This window comes from Humulus lupulus, chromosome 4 (genome assembly GCF_963169125.1).
Source record: "Humulus lupulus chromosome 4, drHumLupu1.1, whole genome shotgun sequence".
Classification (NCBI taxonomy): Eukaryota; Viridiplantae; Streptophyta; class Magnoliopsida; order Rosales; family Cannabaceae; genus Humulus; species Humulus lupulus.
Window position 1 is genome coordinate 245214779 of NC_084796.1, and position 24691 is coordinate 245239469.

The 24691-nt window shown below is 40.2% G+C and overlaps 1 long non-coding RNA gene across 1 annotated transcript; it reads left to right on the forward strand.

Annotated features, from left to right (window-relative positions):
• The first annotated feature begins 259 nt into the window (after positions 1–259).
• Positions 260–903, forward strand: LOC133829502 (uncharacterized). Its single transcript, XR_009891813.1, has 3 exons — positions 260–290; positions 377–422; positions 784–903. It is a non-coding gene; the product is annotated as an uncharacterized LOC133829502 (long non-coding RNA).
• The last annotated feature ends 23788 nt before the right edge of the window (positions 904–24691 follow it).

Below are 24691 nucleotides of genomic sequence, written 5' to 3' on the forward strand. Positions count from 1 at the left end.
ATTTGCTCTATGTTCAGAAGCTGCTAGTGTTAAGTGAGTGTGAGAGTGTAAACACTTGGTTTGGGGAAAAACTATAAGCTTAAACATCATAAGCTTATCAAACACTTTGGGAAGTGAGTTCTATAGTATTTCGGTGGAGGTTAGATTGATCTTGCAATCTTTGAGGTAAACCCAAAACTCTAGTTCCTTTCTGTATTTTATGTTATTTCCTTTTTCAAAACCTTCTACTCAGTCCCCTAACCTTATTCTTATTTTGGTTAGGGAATCCAAACTCTTAAGCATATAAGTCGGTAAGTATGTTTTTTTTTATGGTTTAGTCTTTCCATCTCTTACATTTCATCTCCTTTCTTAGACTCACTCTTTCTTATGGTTTTAGGAGTGTTCCAAAAGTCCCAACTCAGTCCATAATCCCGGTAACTTTGGTAAGGAAAATAGGCTAGAATTAATATGTTATGTGCTTATGTTGTCTATATGTTTTATGTTATTAATGTGTTATGATATGTATATGTGTATGTTTGTAGGCTTGGGCATATGACCCATATGACTAACAAGACCCCAAATGGATTATGGGCATATGACCTACTTAGCTAGTAGGACCCCACTAATTCCATGGGCATATGCTTGTTTAGTCTATGGGACCCCAAGTAATAATGGCCATTATAATAAGTGTATGTTATATGTATTATGTTAAGTCTTTATGTTTTCTTATGAAATTATGTATATGGCTTTGTGTTAGATTTTCCTTACTGGGCATTAGGCTCACTCCTTTCTGTTTATGTGCAGGAAAATAAGCTTAGAGGCGGAAAGATTCGTGGCGCTTGGAGGATGTGTATCGATGATGAATGGAGTCAAGGGGCCGAGCGTTAATCGATTCGAGGATATAGTCTCCTTTTATGTTTTTTTTATGGTTTTTATGTGTATTTTCTGCATTATGATGTAATGTCTTTTATTTTAAACCATGTTTTGTTTTAAAGACAATGGGATCCCAAAATCCTTCTTAGTATTCTGTTTATTTGTAAATAACTCTTATTTTTCAAGTTACTCAATAAATTATGGTATTTTCGTAAAAATGTAAGTTTTATGTATAATTTCGATAATGGTCCAATTAGTCTAGATTAGTGGGTCATTACACATGGCTATGATTGATGCATGTTGGGTGATTAAATGTAAACATTGTTAGCATAATGAATGCTTGGAAAATCTTGTCCATTTGCATATGATTATTATTGAGGCGTGCTGGATGATTAAGTGTGATGCATGTAATGCACGAGAAACATGTGATAGGGCATGCCATGAACGATGAATATGAGATTGGTCAGAGCTTGAGTCTCTGAGTTTGTGCATGATCATGACTGTGCTAGAAACTATTTAGTAAGCATGCTGAATGCCCTATTCTTGGATAACTGGCATATGATACATATTGATAGCATTGCTTACTTGTGTATGGTACTGACTAATTAGTCAGAATCGACAAAAGTGTTAGTATCAGCTGTGAGGCTGTGACTTATTTGTCAGGCTCAGCAGTGTTACTGGACACAGGTCAGGAAGCGCTGACTTACTTGTCAGAACGGCCTTAGCGTGTATCACGCAAGCCAACAGAGATTAGATCTAATCGATTACTAGCATTGAATGACTCAAGGATCATTAATGCCTGACCGACCCTGAGGGTCGATGAATAAACAGAGCTTGAAGGCTAGTGGTTTACCTATCAGCCACTCTCCTGCTAGAAAGTAGAGCTTGGAGGCTAGTGGCTTACCTAACAGCCACTCTCCCGCTAGAAAAGAGAGCTTGGAGGCTAGTGGCTTATGTAACAGCCACTCTCCCGCTAGAATCATGTGATGTGCACCCATTGGTTTGAAAGCTTTATGTTCAGTGTGGTTCTAATGATAATCATTTGATAATATTTATGAAAAGCATTATGTTTTCTTGCTGGGCTTCGGCTCACGGGTGCTATGTGGTGCAGGTAAAGGCAAGAGGAAGCTAGACCATCCTTGAGTTGGAGGGCTTAGGTGATGACGTGTACATATGCAGCTACTCGACCGCCACGGTCGAGGTTTAAAGTGGAACTAGGGTTGAACCCTGTTTTGCCGCTTAGAACGGCCTGTTGTAAATATTTTCTGTAATAAACTCTGAATTGTATTTTCGGGATCCCAATGTATATGTTAAACGTTCTAGTGAAACGTTATATCTTAACCAAAATGTTTAATCCCTAAACCGCTAATCATACTTAGATCACGATTTTGGCCAAATGACTCGATTAGCGAGTTTAGCACTATTTACAAGGCACACCGTAACGGTCCCAGGAGTTGGGGCGTTACAAAAACTCACAGTCGTCTTTCAACATACCCATTCCAAAATACTCAAACAAAGCAGATCAATATGCTCAAAAAAATGCGTAAAGTATGCAATAAACGAAAAATGTCACAACATTCACACAAAAAAAAAAAAATACATATAATCATATATATACACACCATATGCAACATTCACAACAAGGGAGGTCTCGGGGAATCGACCTTAAACTTTTCCTTAGTGGGTCAGGGACCGTTGAGGCGGAGGAGGGAGGTCTCGGGGAATCGACGCGGAGAAGATGCGGTCGTCGTGCGGGGAATTGACGAAGGAGTTGGAGAATCGACGTCGATCTCGGTGGGCGGTCTCGGGCAGTCAATGACGACGGTTGTCGTGTGGGGAGTCGGAGAATCGACGTCGGTGGGGGGTAGGGTCTCAGTGGGGGAGGAAGTGTACTGAGAGAAAGAGAGAGAGGGAAAACTGAAGAGAGAAGTGGGAGGTTCAAAATGAGAGGGGTATTTTGGGTATGCTAAAATGAATTAGCATTATTTTGTAATGATAAAAATGCCTAGCATTTTTTTGAATTACAGCCCCCTAATAAGCATAAAAAGTCAAATTTCCCGCTTACAAACCCATGTTCATTGATAAAATACATAATTGTTAATAATTTTGACCTTTATCAGTGTCCAGAGTTTTGTTGGCCATGGCAACTCAATAAACGAAATAAGAACCCAGTCACTAAGACCATCACTAATTTGTTTGGTTTTTTTTTAATTTTGTATTTAGGTTTATTTTAATTGTTTATTTTTAGGTTTAATAGTTTTAAATAAATTTTGATTTTATTTTCTTTGTAATTAAAAGGTTTTTGTTTAATTTTTTATTTTAAAATCAATTAAAATTATTTTTTTTAAATATTTATGAGTTGGATCAACCACAAAGTGACACATGTTGGGCCAATAAGCTTATTGTTGACCCAGATTGTGGCCAACTGACACGGAGTCAGAAATACGCTTAAGGTGAATGAATATGTTGAAATGAGTGTGATGACGAAAATAATAAGAACACAAGATTTTATAGTGGTTTGGCCCCAAGATCTGGTAATAACCTATGTCCACTTGAATCGTTATTAAAATGAGATTCAAATGAGTGATCAAAGAACTAGGGTTCAATGAGTTTCATCAACCTCTGAAGAAAAATACAATTATTCTCGTGTAATTTCTCTCTAATCTCAAAGCTCCAAAGAAAAAGGATCGAGGGATCCTCTTCCCTGAGCCTTCTTCTTCTATTTATAAGCTCAGGGAAGATTTACATTGATTTGTTACAGATATTCTTTCCTAAATAATTGGATACTCAGGAAATCATGGGAGATAATTTCGGATTCCATCATAACTGCCTAAGATCTTCTCTGCGTATAATGTGCGTACGACCAGGCTGGTCGTATGAAGGAACTGATCGCATAACACTGGGTGTTTTACTGGTCGATAATCGAACATAGATTCTGCCAGGTGTCAGCCACGTGTAATTAATGCTTGCCATGTCATTCACTTCTGATTTTTGGGATAACATTTGCCCCCCAAGTTTGTTTAATGCGACCAGCAATAAAGAAACTTAAAGGAACAACCTTCATATCCCCATGATGTCTGCCAGAACTCCCGTGCGTTTTCGAAAACCGTGACATAATTATGTCTAATCAAGCCTTTTCAGTTTCCAAAAAGACACTTTTGAGGGCTTATACACTTCCCCACGTTTCGAAAGTGGGAAGTGATGATTACTGCCTTTTTGCCATACCCTCAATCCCTATAAGTAAACTTTCCTTTTCCATTAAGAAATTTTTACTCATCATCTTTGCCGATATTCTCAAGACCTTGCACCAGAGTTCAGAGCTTCGACTACCAGTCCGATGCTTAGCCAAAGGTCTTCCAATTCAAGTCTTCATTTTCTTTTGAATCTCCATCTTCTCTTAGGTAAGGACTCCATCTTTTAAGCTCTCTATTACGCCATGCATGCCGTCTTTATGCTCTGATATTTCTGCGTTCTTGAATAGGGTTTTTTGGTATAAACCGCCCACTATTTGGTAAAAGTGCGTCTTTATGCCTTGTATAGGTTAGGTCGATACTTTGATAGATAGAATCTCTGATTTGGGACTTTAGGTTGACGAAAGATTCAACCTTTAAGCCAGGTGAAAAAATCAAAAAAATTTCCCGCCCTTCAGGAGTCGAAAAAAGTTCTTTTCAGAAAACAGTTTCCTTTCCTTTTTGTTTTCATCCATCTTTTAAACTACCCACGTTGAAGTTAGTGTAGGATTAGGATGCTGCTGGTTATTTAGGCACGAGTAACGTTATCCCAACTTCCCACACTACTTCGCGGATTGTGTCTTATCTCCTCCATTGTCTATTTGCAATTCATATGCAAGACCCTTGGGGGGAGAAAGACCTATCGAAGATGAACTCTTAGCCCAACTGCTCGAAGGCGAAGAGAATCCATCCACGCTGATTCCAGAAATCCCATTTTCACGTTCTAACCCAAATCCATCACCAGCTCCTACCCAGAAAATGTCAAGAACAAAAACTAAGGCTAGAAAAAGACGCAACCCTTCTTCTCCAAGTCAGCCTCCTGCTGATGCCCCCTCGACCAGTGGTCAAGGTGAATTCCCTCCTGAAACTAAAGTTCAGAGGCATGCCCGTCCTCGCCATGCCGACCAGGCGACTGTCGAGTGGCACGTGGTTTCCCCAAGTACGGTGACAATTCGCATGGTAACCAACTATTTAAATAAATACAATCTGATGGGGGTGACTCTAGTCAGACCTTCCATCAACCAGCGAGCCAACCTGCCAGGGGGGGGGGGGGGGCTTACAGTGCCTGGTCGAGATACCATATCGAGGCGGGTGCCACCCTGCCTCTTCATACATTTTTTCAAGGGGTGGCAAATTACTTCGAGGTGGCCCCTTTTCAAATTACCCCGAATGAGTATAGGATGCTGGCCGCGCTCTATATCCTTTACAAGCTCAAGAAATGGCCAGTCCATTCTCCTCATGAGGTCAATTATCTGTTTGACCTCAAGTCCAACCCCAACCAAGACGGTACGGGGTTTTTCCATTTTTGCCACCAGGAGACCGGACGCACCTTTCTGTCCAAGACCACTCATATCTCCAACATGGGGAAGTATCATCTGGAGTACTTCCTTACGCCCGACATCGCCACGGATAATCTGGCCTTCACTCGAGGAGGTAAGGAAAATAATGATCCTTAAACCAGTAGTTCCTGTACTTTAAATCTTTCTTGTCGTAATACTTCACTGTTCGATTGTGTTCCAGGTCCATGGTTACAACCGACCCCCACTCCAGGAAGGGAGTCGAGGGCAGCACTCTTAGCCAGTATGTCAAATGCTGCTAAGTGTGTAAAAAACTTGATCAATGAGGCCAACCTTAGGTTGGCTCGTCTTAAGGGCTCCCAACCTGCGACCAGCGAACCCGCGGCGGGTGGTGTCCATGCTGATGTGGGACCTGAGCAGGGACCCAAGCACCAACCTTAGGCACCCCTCCTAGGAGGAGGCCAACTGGGGTTACAATCAGGGAGCCTACTGTTCCCCACCAAGCAGCAGAACCATCGGTCCCCAAGGGCAAGGGGAAACAAAAGGCTGCTGAGCCTGCCGAACAGTCTGACGACTCGTTGGATGTATACGGTACACCATTCTCGTTTTTAAATAACTTGCCAATTCTCTTCCACCTATTTGATGGGGATGGAAATTTTAGGAACGCTCCTTCTTTAAATTCATATTTCTTCCAGGAACTAGGTAGTTCAGTAGATAATGTTAAGACCAGTAGGTGTAGCTCGGGTACCTTACTTTTGTAATCCTTCTACTCTAATCTCTGTTTTTCCGCGACCCTTTAATCTCATTGTTTGAACTGTTACTCTTTGTGCAGGCATGGACTCCGGGGACTTCTTTGAGCATTACCAAGCTGCTGCTGACTCTTTTGTCCCGAAGAAGGATAGTAAAAGGGCTCAAGGGGAAAGTAGCGAGACCCCTTTGAAGAAGGCCCGAACAAAAGATGCTCCCGCCGACGCCCCTTCCAAGGAGGACCTACCACATCCACCTGCCTCCGAGCAGCAGACTCCCACGCCTGTCAATCCTCGGCCTTCCTCAAAGGCCGCAGACAAAGAGACCTTGGACCATTTGTCCGAAGGCTCCCTGCCCAGCAACATAGTTGGCATGGCCAGGGAGAGAATATATCGGCTCTCGAAGCACAAACGCACTCAAGTCGCCATCAATGACACCGTCACTATGGACGTCGACCAGGTCATCAACAGGGGGATGAATGAGCTAGCCAGCGTAAGTCATCTTTTGCTACTTCATGGCTTATATTATACTTCTTTTCCTGACTTTTCTTATTTTTTCTTCAGGCGATGCTGTCTATGACTGTTGGCTGGCGCCGTGCTGGGGTGTTGGTCTCTCGAGAGAAGAATTACGAATCCAAGTTGGCCCAGACCAAGGAAGCACTTGAGACTGCTAACGCCAAGCTGCTCGAGGACAACAACAATCTGCTTGTGGAGAACAAGGAGCTGGCCAAGCCGAACGAGCAGTTATGCGAGGACCAGTCCACTCTCACCCTGCAGTTTCAGGAATCACAAGAGACATTGAGGCAGGCCCACGAAGAGCGTAAGACCTGGAGGGAAAGCGCTGTACTTGTTACCTAGGAGTGTAAGCAGGCCCAACTTGACCTGGCTGGCAGTAGGGAGGAGTCCAAAAGGCTCGAGGGACGGGTGCAGGAACTCAAAGGGCGCGTTCAGGAGCTTGAAGAGCGCAATTAGGAGCTTGAGGAGGATGGGGCCAGAAATCTAAAAAAGTATAAGGAAGCCACCTTCCTAAGTTTCTATGATTTCTAGAAACACAACCAAGGGGCCAAAATCGACTACCTCTCTGAGAGGCTGCAAAGGGCGCTGATGACGCAGTGCACTGCTCGGTTGGAGGCAGAAGGGAGAGCTAAGGCCAAGACCCCTGCTGCTGGTGCTAATGCTGATCCTCCAGCTGATAAGAGTGCTCCTGCTCCAAAAGACCCTCCTGCTCCGAAATAACTCTTTTTTCTTTATCTTTTATAGTTTTTACGGCCCACGGGCCTACTTGTAAAGACAATTTTCTTTTATTGCTGCAAGGGCAGCTTTTTTACTTGCACTTGAACAATTACATCCGAGCAATACTGCTCGCAGTGTAAAGGCTTTTTCCTTTTAATTTCATATTTACATCCGAGCACTAATGCTTGCGGTGTAAACGATTGCCTTATTGATATTATAATGTTTCTTTTATTATAATACATGTTTGCATGACCGAACTTAGCATAGTACTTTGGTTTGATTTATCAAAACATAAATTTTGAAAAATGCTCTAAGTACCGTAGCATGCTTTCACTTATTTTGTTCATGTGTTTACATACCTCATGGTATGCTTTGCTATCGATGTACCTTATATGCCCCCAAGTGATCGAGGAGCTTTAGGTCCTTGGTCACTTGCCTTGACCACGACCTGTTCGAACATTGCTGCTCGTTATGAAGTTCAACGCTTGTAATACAGCAAAACAACACACATAATGAACAAATACTTGTAAAAATAAATTTACAAAGGTTTGCAAGAATGACTGGCTGCGCACAGTCCCTTATAATCTCGTATTAAAATGGACTAACATGTATGTACGAGTGATCTTAAAAAGAAAGATCTTACACTTATAAGCGATTAGCCATACAACGCGGCTAACCCTTTTCCGAAACTTGTAAAAAGTACAAATTAATACAAGCCAGTCCTTTAAGAAAGACTGTTCATTGGTAGTACTTGCTCAGGTGTTCTCCATTCCAGTAGCGTGGAACAAGATCTCCATTTAAGCGTGCAATTTTGTAGGTACCCAGGTGAAGGACTTCTTGGATCTGGTATGGTCCTTCCCAATTTGGTCCGAGTACTCCAGCAGTGGGGTCGCAGGTATTCAAGAAAACTCGTCGTAGCACTAGCTCTCCGACGTTGAATTTTCTTTCTTTTACTTTTGAATTAAAGTACCGGGCAACTTTTTGCTGGTACGCAGCTACTCGAAGTTGGGCTTTTTCTCGTATTTCTTCTATTGAGTCTAGGGACCCCATCATTAATTGACTGTCTGATCCTGGTCATATGTAATTCGTCGATGTGAGAGCGGATCTAACTCGACTGGAAACATGGCTTCATATCCGTATGCTAAGGAAAACAGAGTATGGCCTGTCGCTGTTCGGTGAGACGTTCTATACGACCAAAGGACTTCGGGAAACTATTCTGGCCATGCTCCTTTTGCGTCTTCTAGCCTTTTCTTCATGGTATATTTGAGTGTTTTATTCACGGCTTCTACTTGTCCATTTGCTTGCGGATGCACAACTGAGGAAAAGCTTTTAATAATTCCGTGTCTTTCACAGAAGTCTGTAAATAAGTCACTGTCAAATTGGGTTCCGTTGTCTGAGACAATCTTTCGAGGCAGACCATATCGACAAATAATGTTTTTGATGACAAAGTCAAGAACTTTCGTGGTCATTATGGTAGCGAGTGGTTCAGCTTCGGCCCATTTGGTGAAGTAGTCGACTGCTACGATTGCGTACTTTACTCCACCTTTTATGGTTGGCAGTGAGCCAATCAAGTCTATGCCCCATACTGCGAAAGGCCATGGACTCTGCATCTGCTTTAATTCGTTTGGAGCTGCGCGTGGAATTTTGGAAAATCTTTGTGTAATGACCCACTAATCTAGACTAATTGGACCATTATCGAAACTATACATAAAACTTACATTTTTACGAAAATACCATAATTTATTAAGTAACTTGAAAAATAAGAGTTATTTACAAATAAACAGAATACTAAGAAGGATTTTGGGATCCCATTGTCTTTAAAACAAAACATGGTTTAAAATAAAAGACATTACATCATAATGCGGAAAATACACATAAAAAACATAAAAGGAGACTATATCCTCGAATCGAATAACGCTCGGCCCCTTGACTCCATTCATCATCGATACACTTCCTCCAAGCGTCACGAATCTTACCGCCTCTAAGCTTATTTTCCTACACATAAACAGAAAGGAGTGAGCCTAATGCCCAGTAAGGAAAATCTAACACAAAGTCATATACATAATTTCATAAGAAAACATAAAGACTTAACATAATACATATAACATACACTTATTATAATGGCCATTATTACTTGGGGTCCCATAGACTAAACAAGCATATGCCCATGGGATTAGTGGGGTCCTACTAGCTAAGTAGGTCATATGCCCATAACCCATTTGGGGTCTTGTTAGTCATATGGGTCATATGCCCAAGCCTACAAACATACACATATATCATAACACTTTTAATAACATAAAACATATAGATAACATAAGCACATAACATGTTGATTCTAGCCTATTTCCTTACCAAAGTTACCGGGATTATGGACTGAGTTGGGACTTTTGGAACACTCCTAAAACCATAAGAAAGAGTGAGTCTAAGAAAGGAGATGAAATGTAAGAGATGGAAAGACTAAACCATAAAAAAAAACATACTTACCGACTTATATGCTTAAGAGTTTGGATTCCCTAACCAAAATAAGAATAAGGTTAGGGGACTGAGTAGAAGGTTTTGAAAAAGGAAATAACATAAAATATAGAAAGGAACTAGAGTTTTGGGTTTACCTCAAAGATTGCAAGATCAATCTAACCTCCACCGAAATACTATAGAACTCACTTCCCAAAGTGTTTGATAAGCTTATGATGTTTAAGCTTATAGTTTTTCCCCAAACCAAGTGTTTACACTCTCACACTCACTTAACACTAGCAGCTTCTGAACATAGAGCAAATGGTGAATAATGGCTGGGTACTAGGTCCTATTTATAGAGTTTGGGAATGAAAATATCTTGATTTTACTTGAATAAAAATAATGGTTTTTTAGGTGAAAATCATTTGAATAATCGTTCAGCAGAGGCTGAAGACTCGTTCAGAAGATGCTGGACTGTTGAAGGAGTTTGAATGGCTGAAGGGAAAAGAATTCAAATGTATTTGAAAACATGCTGGTGGAGGCGATATATCGCCCCCTATAGGCGATATATCGCCTAGACCTTTGTTCCCGAGGCGACCGTGCATCGATTCGTGTTTTCCGTATCTACGTGCTGCGATATATCGCCCCCTATAGCTGCGATATATCGGCATACGCTGAATATTTAAACACGAATTTACACATTTTTAGCTAAGTTTGAATGGAGTAAACAGCCTTGACTAAGCCCTCAACGTACTCAAAGCTGCTGACTGACCCTATAACATTCAAACTTTACCCTTATTTAATTTAATCCTCAAAAATACTTAATCCTTAATTACCATTCAAAACATGTGCTTAAAATCCTATTGGTTGATGTCTAAACCTTATAATATAATAATATAATCCTTAATATCAGTCACATTAATCAAACCTTAGGTTATACTTAATATTCTTAAACTATAGGTTAAACTTAGAAAATCTATAAGTATTACTATGAGTGTCCAAATAATTCCCGGTCTGAACCAAAAATCCATAGTAACAAAGATAACACTAAACATACTATAATAATACTAAACAAATAGCTAAGTAAAGTTCTTGGACTCTACACTTTGACACTTATCGCACTTCCGCACGTACTCCACAGAGTCTTCATTCATAGTCGGCCAGAAATAGCCCTGCCTTAGAATCTTCTTTGCCCAACTTTGCCCCCCAGCATGATCTCCGCAAAAGCCTTCATGTACCTCCTTCATCAGTTCCTTAGCTTTCTCGGGCATGATACATCTGAGTAGTGGCATGGAATATCCCCTTCGGTATAAAAAACCATCGACCAGTATATATCTCGCGGCCTACCTTTGAAGAGTTCTGGCTTTGTTCTTATATGTTGGCAGTGCACCGCTGGTAAGATACTCCAAGTACGGCGCCATCCACATATCTTCCATCCGGATTTCCATGCTAGCCACATCTGTTCGTATGCTCGGCTCACTCAATCTTTCTACTGGCACGATGTTCAGAGTGTCAGCATCTTTCGCGCTTGCGAGTTTGGCTAAGGCATCTGCATTTGAATTCTGGTCTTGAGGTATCTGCTGGAGGGTATACTTCTAGAACTGTGCCAACAGATCTTTAGTTTTATTCAGGTAGGCTCCCATTTTGAGACCTCGTGCTTGATATTCCCCTAGAACCTGATTCACCACCAGTTGTGAATCACTGTAAATATCAAGCACCTTTATATTCATGTCTTTTGCCAATCGTAATCCAGCGAGGTGGGCCTCGTATTCTGCTTCATTGTTCGAGGTTACGAAGTCAAACCTAATGGCACAGTGAAATCGATGCCCTTCCGGCGTTATCAATATCACTCCTGCTCGCGCGTGAGATTCGTTTGACGACCCATCCGTAAACAACTTCCATGAGGGAGCTTCATCATGAGGCTCGGTTGCATTAGGTTTTTCGCATTGCTCGTCGTCTGGGAGTTTGGTAAACTCTGCAATGAGATCGACCAAGACTTGTCCCTTTACTGATGCTCGCGGTTAATATGTGATATCGAACTGCCCTAGTTCGAATGCCCATTTTAATAGACGCCCAGCCGCTTCTGGTTTCAGGAGGACTTACCGACGGGGCTGGTCGGTCAAAACTATGATTGGATGGGCTTGGAAGTAAGAACGTAATTTCCTACATTCCATGATTAAGCAATATGCTAACCTTTTGATGGGTGGATACCTCTGTTCTGCTCCGATTAGCCTCTTGCTTACATAGTAAACTGCCTTTTGTACGCCTTCTTCCTCTCGTACTAGTACTGCACTAGCAGCAACTTCAGTGATCGCCAGGTAAATGAACAAAGTTTCTCCTTCGATTGGCTTTGATAGAACGGGAGGTTGTGCCATATGGGCTTTTAAATCCTGAAAGGCTTGCTCGCAGTCTCCTGTCCATTCAAATTTTTTATTGCCCCTAAGTAGATTGAAGAAAGGGACGCATTTATCTGTTGATTTGGAAATAAATCTACTTAGGGCCGCAATTCTCCCAGTCAAACTTTGTACATCCTTGATCTTTTCCGGCGATTTCATATCGATCAGGGCTTTTATCTTGTCGGGGTTGGCCTCGATTCCTCTTGAATTAACGATAAACCCCAAAAACTTCCCTGATCCAACTCCGAAAGAACATTTGAGAGGATTTAATTTCATCTAGTACTTGTTCAAAATGTCGAAACATTCTTGTAAATCCTTCACATGTCCTTCTGCTTTTCTAGACTTTACCAGCATGTCGTCCACGTATACTTCCATGTTTACTCCAATTAACTCTTTGAACATGTGGTTAACTAGTCGCTGGTAAGTCGCACCTGCGTTTTTAAGTCCAAAGGGTGTTACTTTATAACAGTATAACCCCATATCGGTCTGAAAGCTGGTGTGATCCTCGTCAGGGGGATGTATGCTGATCTGATTGTAGCCCGAGTATGCATCCATGAACGAGAGGATCTCGTGTCATGCAGTAGCATCGACCAGCTGGTCGATCCTTGGGAGTGGGAAGCAATCCTTCGGGCAGGCTTTATTGAGATCTATAAAATCCACGCAGGTTCTCCATTTTCCGTTAGGCTTGGGAATCAGCACTGGATTAGAGACCCACAACGGATAGAACGCTACCCGGATGAATCCATTCTCTTTTAGTCTTTCGACTTCCTCCTTTAAGGCTTTCGATCTATCCTTATCGAGTAGCCTTCTCTTTTGTTGTACTGATGGAAAACTTTTGTCTATGTTCAAGACATGGCTGATAACTACAAGATCTATCCCAACCATGTCATTGTGCGACCAGGCGAAGACTTCCTGGTTCCACCGCAAAAATTCCACCATTGTATGTTTCGTGATTGCTTCCAAATTTTTCCCGACCTTTACTACTCTAGTCGGGTCTTTTTCGTTGAGTTGGACCTCTTCCAGGTCCTCAACGGCTCCAACAGTAGCTTCACAATCCCCAACGCGAGGATCTAAATCTCTACCCTCAGTTTGGGCAACACCCTATTTGGTGACTCCTTCATCGGATTGGGCTTGTGCTTCAACTGCCATTTGCAACCTATCAGGGGGAGTACCTTTTGTCATTCCTTTCTTTGTCTTCGTGACCGAAGCGTTATAGCACTCCTTGGCTTCTCTCTGGTTCCCTAACACGCGTCCTACCCCTGCGTCTGTCGGGAATTTCATGGCTAAGTGCCATATGGAGGTGACGGCCTGTAGGTCAACCAGTATGGGTCTTCCAATGACAACATTGTACGCCGAAGGACAATCGACCACTATAAAAGTAGCGAGTAATGTCCTAGTAGCAGGCGCTGTACTTGCTGTCACTAGAAGTCTGATTGACCCGGCAAGGGCGAGTCCCTCGCCAGAGAAGCCGTATATTGTTTGGTTGCAAGGCTCCAAGTCCTTAACGGACAACTTCATGCGTTCCGGAGAAGACTTGTATAGGATGTTCACTGAACTTCCTGTATCGACTAGCACTCTCTTAACCATCATATTGGCCATTTGGATGTCCACGACCAGCGGATCGGAGTGTGGGAATCGGACATGCTGGGCATCGCTATCAGAGAAGGTTATCTCGCCCTCTTCTGATCGAGCCTTTTTAGGTGCGCGGTCCTCCACAGCCATCATCTCTATGTCCTGGTCATGGCGCAGGGTCCACGCATATCGTTCCCTGGCCTTGCCCCTGTTTCCCGCGAGGTGCGAGCCTCCGCAGATGGTTAATAAGGTGCCGGCTACGGGATCAGGCTGCAAAGGTGGCAAGCGTTGGCGTGTGGGCGCTTGCTCGTTGCCACCTGGAGCTTCTCGTTGGTAATTTCCCGAGGCCCGTACATATCTTCTCAAGTGTCCTTGTCTGATAAGGAACTCGATCTCATCCTTCAACTAGTTGCATTCGTTGGTGTCGTGTCCGTAGTTGTTATGATAACGACAGAACTTGGTAGTGTCTCTTCTTGAAATATCCTTTCGAAAGGGGGCAGGCTTCTTGTAAGGCACACTGGAGCTCGTGGCCTGATATACCTCTCCCAGAGACTCAATAAGGGCAGTATAGTTAGTGAACCGAGGTTCATAACGATTACCCTTGGTCCTTGTGTTGTCCGAGGTGGAAGGCTCATTGTGTGGCCATTTTCCACCATTCTTTCCATTGCCGTTCCCGTTGCCTTTGCCATTGCTGTTGGGTTTCGACCCATTGGCGGCTTTGGCGGGCTCGGATGTCCCCTTCTCTTTGCCTGGGGGTTTTCCTTCATTGGCAATGGCGTCTTTGAGCTTGATGTAGCGATCAGCTCGATCTATAAACTCCTGGGTCGTTCTAACCCCATGCTTTCTGAGGCTCTTCCATAAATGGGTACGATGCTTAACCCCTGCCATTATGGCCATCATTTTGCCTTCATCACCCACCGTTTTTGCTCCAGCGGCTGCTCGCATGAAACGCTGAACGTAGTCTTTCAACGACTCTCTGTTTTGCTAGCGTATCTCGACCAGCTGATTTTCCTCGGTAGGGTGTACGTGACCCGCATAGAACTGCCCGTAAAAATCTTTTACAAACATTTCCCAGGAAATTATACTTGCAGGAGGGAATTTAAAAAACCACTCATGTGCAGCGTCATAAAGTGTTGCAGGGAAGATCCTGCACCGAGCGTCTTCGGACACTTTCTGAATGTCCATTTGTATCTCAAACTTGTTGACATAAGATACCGGGTCACCATACCCGTCAAAATTTGGAAGCGTAAGCATCTTAAACTTGCTAGGAGTTTCTGCCATTGCTATCCTCTGGATGAAAGGAGTACCTTTTCTCCTATCATGGTCAATATAAGATGTTCTTCCCCCGACCAGCTGTTGCACTGCCTGGTTGAGGGCATCTATCTGGGCTTGTACGGCACTAGGAATCCCCGGGGCCTCTGCTGTTGCTGGGGGGATGTACTCATCATGTCGCTCCCGACGATCGTTGAGGACATCCCGCAGATCTTCGTCTCTTCTTCTCTGCTCATTAGGTCCGAGCCTATCAAAGACGTTGTTATGCTGGTGCTGCCCCTCAGCATCACATCCTTCAGGGTAGTCACCCCTAAGTGATGGGCTTCTGCCCCCTCCTCTTTGTTCGTTTCTCCGACCAGCATTACCCCTGCCTGAGTCGACTTCATTATAATCAGGATCGTCCCTAAACCTTGAGTGGTCACGATGGGATCGATCGTTCCCTCGATTGCCCTCCCGAGCTAGTACCTCCTGAGCATTAGAGGGTGGCCTGCGCTGGTCGGTAGGTCCCCGTGCATTATCATGCCGTTGGAGTCCTCGGACCGCAGAGCCGGACTCTGAGTTCCTTCTGTTACCAAAAGGACGCTGTCCTCTGCTCGGGGGATTTGGTTCATCGCCCCTATGACGTCTAGGACTACGGGGCTGCTGCCCGGCCCTATTCTTCCTTGTCTGCGGGGGATTGCCACGACCAGTCTGTGAAACAGGCTGTGCTTCAGTATCCCTCGGTGGGATATCTTCCTGAGGTACAATGGGCTGCTCGGGCCTTTGTGGGCTCGAGGGTTGAATAGGCGGGCTAGGATTGGGACCCCTTTGGGGTGGTCCATCCGCGGGTTGATCAGGCTGCGAGATAGGTGCTGCCTGATTCCTAGCCAACTGTAGGGCTGCTTCGAGGGCTGACATGGCTTCCCTTTGACGGCGATCCATTTCCGCCTGTCTCTCACTCAGCTCCAGGCGTTGTCGCTCAATTTCCAGTTGCTGCCATGCCATGATTTCGACAGCACTTTCCTGGCTTGCCCTTAGGTTGGCCAGTTCCTCATGCAACGCCCCTAGGGTATTCTTCAGCGTCGCATCGTCCATTTCTTCCTCATCAAAATCCAAGTGTGGCTCATCCTCAGCCACGTTTGCAGGAGGAGGAGGAGGGTAAGACAACGCAGCCCCAGCCACCTGTCCAGTTTTCTTGGTAGTTTTCGCCATTGATCTTTCAACGGTAATCTGTCAAGCTCTCAATGAAAGCACCAAAATTTTGACCTAGATTTTGGCCAACTAACACGGAGTCAGAAATACGCTTGAGGTGAATGAATATGTTGAAATGAGTGTGATGACGAAAATAATAAGAACACAAGATTTTATAGTGGTTCAGCCCCAAGATCTGGTAATAACCTACGTCCACTTGAATCGTTATTAAAATGAGATTCAAATGAGTGATCAAAGAACTAGGGTTCAATGAGTTTCACCAACCTCTGAAGAAAAATACAATTATTCTCGTGTAATTTCTCTCTAATCTCAAAGCTCCAAAGAAAAAGGATTGGGGATCCTCTTCCCTGAGCCTTCTTCTTCTATTTATAAGCTCAGGGAAGATTTACATTGATTTGTTACAGATATTCTTTCCTAAATAATCGGATACTCAGGAAATCATGGGAGATAATTTCGGATTCCATCATAACTGCCTAAGATCTTCTCCGCGTATAATGTGCGTACGACCAGGCTGGTCGTATGAAGGAATTGATCGCATGACACTAGGTGTTTTACTGGTCGATAGTCGAACATAGATTCTACTAGGTGTCAGCCACGTGTAATTAATGCTTGTCATGTCATTTACTTCTGATTTTTGGGATAACACTTGTTAAAAGACATAACGGATGAGCACTAACAGAATTACTGTTTTACTAACTTTGGGTACTTTCCCTGCTAAAAAAAATATTGGGTCTATGCCGGTTACAAACCCCAAACATTTGGTACTTATGCCGCAAATATCCCTATAAAATATAATAAAACTATCAAAGATTTAATCACAAATTATAACGAGAGACTAAAAAATGAAATCAAAATAGTCTATCTTAGATATTTAGGGTTTTAGAGAAATACAACATTTGAATTGAACAACTGTATCTTCAAATTTGAGGAAATATCAAAAGGCTTATACATGAAAAATATCATTGTCTAAAATCTCTATTTCAAGCATTCTCAAATTTGCTTGAAGCTTTACCAAGATGGAATAAGAAGTGATATTAAACAAATCTTTGAAACTTACACGTCAAGCAATTCTTAATGTGTTTCTTGGAGAAAATGAGTGTTCTTAGAAAACTAGAGAGAGGGAGTGTTGAAAAGTGTGATCAAAGTTTTTTAATTCTAATAATCCTTATTTATAGTGTCGAGACTGTCATTAGTTTTAACCAATGGGATTAGAGGATTTGATTTGATTTTTGGAGCTAAAATCATGTAATTGTACGAACTAGTACAAACATGGCAGGCGACACATCACCAAGTGAGACGAAATGTTGCATGTTACTATTTCTCAATGGCTTTAAGGCCAGCCAAGTGTCACTTTTAGACTTGTCCCTCATGCTCAAAATGTGTCTTAGATATCTCAATGTATCATTTTAGATCCAAAGCAAAAACCAAAATTAGATGTCTACAACAAAATATCAAATTTTACTTCAATTTAAAATAAATCCTTAAAGTATTTTACTCCACTTTGTACAAGACAACTTAACATTTATATTTAAACAATCCCGACAAAATCAATATAAGAAAAATAGTGAATCCTACAACTACATTTCCTGCTCTGATATCTTTTAAGTATTGGTGAGACTCGGCTAAGAAGTCAACCCAAAATTGAACAATTGATATAATTAGACCTTTTATCTGTAAATGTTTCTTCTACACAAATATACTTAAACAAATATGCTTCCACAACTAATATATATATATACTAGATATAAATAATGTGAAATATGCCCATTTTCTTAGTTTTATTTATAGAATTTATTAATTATTATTATTAAATTTATATTAATATCATATAAATTTTAAATAAATATTCTATTTTAATTAAATAATTTATTTATTTTTATTTAAGTTTATGTTTGTTTTAGTTTTTTAATCTGCGAGTGACAAAAATAAATTATATATTATATATTTAATGTAATATTAAATATTATACGTGGATTTTAAATTTAAGTTTCTTGCTAATTTAAAAAAACAATTTATTACTAATTGACAGTAAATTATATTATATGTTTAATATAATATTATTCTAATAAGTGAGTTTAAGTTTAATTAAATTTTATTTAAGTTATAAAACGTATGATTTTATTATTTTTAAATAATTATCATTGTAAAATATCTCAAAAATATATTTTTTTAATTTTTTTAATTATTTATTATTTTTAAATAATTACCATTATAAAATATCTCAAAAATATCCTATTTTAATTTTTTAGATAATTTATTTTATTTAAGTTTAAGTGATGTTTACAAATTACAGTTAAATATAAGAATATTCTGTTAAATATAAAAATATTCTGTTAAAATTAACATTAAGAAATAAAAAACCGTTAAAACCAAAAATTTTCATTATCCACACATTTATTATATAGAAAAGATATATATAAATATATATTAGTTGTGGAAGTTGCTGCCATTATAAAATTAATTCAAAAAAATGTAAAAAATATATATGTATAGTTAATTAATTTATATTGAATATTTAATATAAATATATATAAGCTGCTTTACATTCTTACAAAAATTACATACATACATTGAATATTTCAACAAATTGCTTATTGTTTTAGTTTCTGTGATTGTGTTGTGTGTGATGATCATTGTTATTCAGCCAAGTCTCATCCTCAGTCTTTATACTCTCAATCATGTTTCTTCTATACCTTAAAGTATCTCGTTTGGTAAAAATGATAGTTACAGTCGAATATGTGTAAACAAAATAAAACTTTTAGAATTGGAGATTATATGGAGGGTACTTAATTTGGTTATAATTGTTCTAAGATATATGTAACATATGAGATTTACCACATTCGTGTTGCATTTAATAGTTAAGGCTTCTTCAGCTGGCATGATAGGAAATGGAAATGTGTGTGTTTTTTTTTCTTTATTAATTGTAGGGTCCAACTTTGACTATTGGATTTGATAGATCTTGATCTACTTTGATATGATATATAGAGAAAAAAATAACAATGATTTGGTATGTAATAAGTAAATCTATGTACAACAAACATTAGGCTACAACAAAATCAACAACAGAGTTGCTAAAGAAATTGTCATTTTGCAATGATTTTATTTTTTAATGTTATGTTCTAGGATTGTTAAGGATTCATGAACTATTTTGTCTCTAACTATAATAATACTAAGATGTTCCAAGTAAAGAAGAAGGGTGATAAAGATGAGAGGAAGCTCAAGAGAAAGATGACTAATCCAATGAATTCTGTTTTTCTTTTTATTAATGGGCTTTGATGTTTGTGGATTTTAATTTTTTTTTGGTTCCCAATAAAATACATTATCTGTGATTGAACTCTCAGCTTGTTGGCTAGCTTTTCTCAGCTTGTTTCTAGCTTTTCTCAGCTGGTCTCATACTTGATTTGGTTGTAATACTTTAGATATTAGTTGTATAACAATATGCTTAACTTTCTTGATGCTAATGAATGTGGCTACTTGCTATTATATTCAAGTTTTTTCTTTAGTTGTGTAAAAAATTACATTGATTGGTCATCATTTTATCTTTTTATCCATTTTAATTAAATATATTCATGATTTTTTTTTTTTGTGATTAAAGGACTGACAACAACAAATTATCACTAAAGAAGTATTAGTGATACCTTTTTGTTGTCACTAAAGAAATATTAGTGATAATTAAAATTATCACTAAAAATAAATGTGTTGTGGCTTAAAGAAAGTTGTCACTAATTGTGATGACTATTAGTTACAAATAATTGTTGTCACTAAAAGTGAATTTTAGTCACAACAATAATTTTAGTGTGACTAAAATTTTTAGCTACGAACTTTTTAGTGATAACGTGGTGATAATATTTTTTGGTGACTAAAATTTTTAGTCACAACATTTTAAACTTTTAGTCACAACTTTTTTTTTTTTTTTTTTGACTAAAAGTCAAGTTTTTTGTAGTATAATATCGTAAACAAAAAAATTAATTTATATTGGAATGGTTTGGATATATTTTTTTATTGGAAACGACAATTTTAAAAATTATTTATAATAAAAACATAATTTAACTAAAATGAAATATATGTATGTTATTTCCACTAATTTTGGAAAGATCTTAGAACTAAATTGGAGTTGACCAAGTTTTACTATAAATTTCACAATTTTGCTTATATTATTGTTTAAAGTAAATTATTTGATATTATTTATTAGTTTTAAATTTACTATTCATAATAATTTAAATTTTGGTATTTTTTATATTTTGATTTGTATATTATATATGGTGATTCTATTTTTAAAATTAAATACTTTTTTTTCTAATTTTCTTTTAGAAAATACATTCAACATAATAAAATATACAAAAATTCAAAATTAGAACTATGAATTCAAAAAGTTTATTTGATCAAATTTTAATTATTTAATTTTAAAAAATTTAATGCAAACACCCAACGATAAGTTCGTAGTCTACTTCGATGCGTCGAAGCAAGGGTTGGGTTGCGTACTGATGCAGAATGACAAGGTGACAGCCTACGCCTCACGACAGTTGAAGGAGTACGAGCAGCGCTACCTAACTCACGATATGGAGTTGACAGCGGTGGTCTTTGCATTGAAAATCTGGCGCCATTATCTTTACTGAGAACGGTGCGAGATTTATACGGACCATAAAAGTTTAAAGTACTTCTTTACTCAGAAGGATCTCAACATGAGGCAGCGCAGGTGGTTAGAGTTAGTAAAGGATTACGACTGTGAAATCTTATACCACCCAGGGAAGGCAAACGTAGTTGCAGATGCGCTAATTAGGAAAAGTTATGGAAGTTTAGCAGCATTAGCCGGACTAGAAAAGCCACTGCAGCAGGAGCTGATCAATGCCGGAATAGAAGTAGTTATCGGCAAACTGTCTAACTTGTCTATCCAGTCAAATCTACTAGAAGATATACGGATTGGGCAAGAACATGATGACACACTAGCAGCACATATGGATGCAGTCAGAGAAGGCAAGGCCACATATTTCTCAATATCAAGTCAAGGATTATTGAGATATAAGGATCGGGTATGCGTGCCAAATGATCAAAGGATTAAGAGGATGATTCAAGAAGAAGCGCACAATACCCTGTACTCAGTTCACCCAGGGTCGACCAAGATGACGCATGACATCAAAGCAAACTATTGGTGGCCAGGGATGAAGAAGGACATAGCGGAATTTGTGTCCTAAGTGTCTAATATGCCAACAAGTGAAAACAGAGCATCAGCGGCCTACAGGCTTATTGCAACCGCTTAGCATACCAGAATGGAAGTGGGATGATATAGATATGGACTTCATGATGAAATTTCCAAGAATGAATAAGCAGCATGATTCCGCTTGGATAGTAATAGATAGACTAACCAAGTTGGCTCATTTCCTGCCTGTTAAGACTTCATTCACGGAAAACCAATATACAGACATCTATGTCCAAGAGATAGTACGGTTGCATGGAATCCCCAAGGCAATAGTGTCAGATAGAGGATCGGTGTTTAGATCGAGATTTTGGGGAAGTTTACAGCAAGCTATGGGTACTAAGTTAAGTCTTAGTACAGCTTTTCATCCTCAGATAGACGGGCAGTCCGAGCGTATGATTCAGATTTTAGAGGATATGCTACACGCTTGTGTACTTGATTTCGAAGGATCATGGAATAAGTACTTTCCGCTGATAGAGTTCTCATACAGCAATAGCTACCAGTCAACGATCGGGATGGCACCTTATGAGTTTCTATATGGAAGAAGGTGCCGATCACCGTTGCACTAGGACGAGGTAGGAGAAAGGCAGCTTCTAGGTCCCGAAGCTGTTAGACAAGCTCAAGAAGCAGTAGCGCTAATTAGACAGCGTATGCTTGCTGCTCAAAGCCGTTAGAAAATCTATGCGGATGCCAAGCGACGCGATGTGGAATTCAAAGTCGGAGATCAAGTCTTCTTGAAGATATCTCCTATGAAAGGTGTGAAGTAGTTTGGGAAGAAAGGAAAGCTTAGTCCCCGATTTATAGGTCCTTTTGAGATAGTAGACAAAGTGGGAGCAGTTGCGTATAGACTAGCCCTACCGCCAGCTCTAGCAGATAGTCACAATGTGTTCCACATCTCAATGCTACGCAAGTATGTGTCAGACTCATCTCACGTCTTCAAGTACGATACGCCAGCACTCCAGAAAGACTTGAGTTACGAGGAACGACCAGTTAGCATCCTAGATAGAGGGGTGAAGCAGTTACGGTCCAAGAGTATTCCTATAGTTAAAGTCCTATGGAGTAATAGTTCGGAACATGAGGCAACGTGGGAGTTGGAGGAGGACATGCAAGGTCGGTATCCGGAATTATTTGGTAAGTAAATTTTGAGGACAAAATTATTTTTAGTAGGGGAGAATTGTAGAGTCCAAGAACTTTACTTAGCTAGTTAGATAGTAGTAGCAATAGTAATAGTTGTAGTATTTTTATGACTGTGGATTTTAGTTCAGACCAGGATTTAGTTGGACACTCGTAGAAACACTTGTAGATTTTATAAGTGTATCCTATAGTTTAAGACTATTAATTATAACCTAAGATTTAATTAATATGACTGATTAGGAAGGTGATATATATTATAATATAAGATTTAGATAAACCCAATAAGCAAATGACACTTGTCATGTGTATGTTTAATTAATAATTAAGTATTTTGAGGAATAAATTTAATAAGAGTAATATTTGAATATCCTAGGGTCTGCCAGTAGCTTTGAAATCGTTAGAGGACTTAGTCAAGGCTGTTTACTCAATTCAAATTAGGCTAAAAATGTGCAATTACGTGTATAATATTTCAGCGTATGATGATATATCGCAGCACTAGGGGGCGATATATCGCCATACGGGGATATGAAAAACACATAACTTCGCACGGCCATCTCGACGAGCCTCAGGCATATGAAGCTAGGCGATATATCGCCTATAGTGGGCAATATATCGTCCCATGTGCATGATTTTTGAACTATTTTGAAACTGAGCTCATTTTAATCCTAAACCTCTTCATAAGTCCATCATCTTTCTGACTGAGTTTTCAGCCTCTGCTGAACGATTATTCAAATATTTTTAATTTTAGAAGGCTGTGGAATCTCTCCCTTTCTCTCCCGTACAAGCTTCTTCCTTCATCCTTACTTTGAATTTTGAGAGCCATCTTGAGGAGTTGAGCTAGGAGATCAAAGGTGGGAACTAGGGAACTTGATTCAGACATTTAAGGGGATTCAAAATCGTTTTTAAGGTGAGTTCTAGCCATTGAATTCAGGTTATGCTCTGTTTTCCTTTTGGTTTTCAGCTTATGGTTTTTGATGTAGAAAGTGGGAATCAAGGGGAGTTTTGTGTATGTTTGGTTGGGTTTTGATGAGGGGGAGTTATGGGTGATGTTTAGAGGTTTAATTGTGTGTTTGGAGAAGGTTTGGAACTGGTTTAAAGGCTTGGTTCTAGGAGAATATGCAGGGGAGGTCGAGCTGGTGCGTTGCTGATTTTTGGCTGATCTGGGTAATGAGCCGCGGCCTGGCTTTTGTGTGCCGCGGCCTAAGGTGGCTTCTGATGCAAATATGCCTCTGTTAGGGAGATGAGCCGCGGCATGGCTCTGGTGAGCCGCGGCCCATCAAGGCAGATTTGACCAAAATTGTGTTTTTAATTTAGGGATGCTTACCATAGGCCTCGGGGTTGATCCTACTACTTGGTTAAGTGGGGATTGATGTCCCGGAGGCTAGATATTGGTTTGGGAACTTGTGTTGATCATTTTTATTGATGGTATCCTATATTTGGTTATGACTAGGTGACCGCTAAAGGACTAAAAGTTGATCGTTCTCAAGGGTCGTTCTTGTTATCGTTCTAGCTCGACTTTGAGGTAAGAAAACTGCACCATGTGTATATGTGACATGCATGACTATTCTTGATGCATGTGGGTTGATTATTAAGTATGGCATGCATGGCTATTCTTGATGCATGTTGGTTAATTGTTGAACGTGACATGCATGGCGGTTATTGGTGCATGTTGGATTGTTAAGTATGATGCATGTGATGCACGAGAAACATGTGATTAGGACATGCTTTGTATACTAGGTACGATGTTGTTCAGAGCTTGAGCCTCTGTGTTGTGCATGGACCTAATTGTACTAGTACCTGTTAAGTAAGCATGTTGAATGCCTTGTTTATAGATATTGGACATGTGACACATGTTTGGTGGCATGGCTTACCTGTGTATGGCGCTGGCTTATTAGTCAAAATCGGCAATGGTGTCAGATCCGTCTGTGAGGCTGTGACTTATTAGTTAAGTTCACCACGGGCTGAGCACTGGTCGTGAATCACCGACCCAAGAGTCAGAAGTGGCAATGCGTTGAGAACGCCGGGCCAAATGGAGATTAGATCTAATCGAGGTTGGCATTGGATGACCCATATAGGGTATCAGTGCTGGACCGACCGGAAGGTCAATGAGAACTATAAGCGC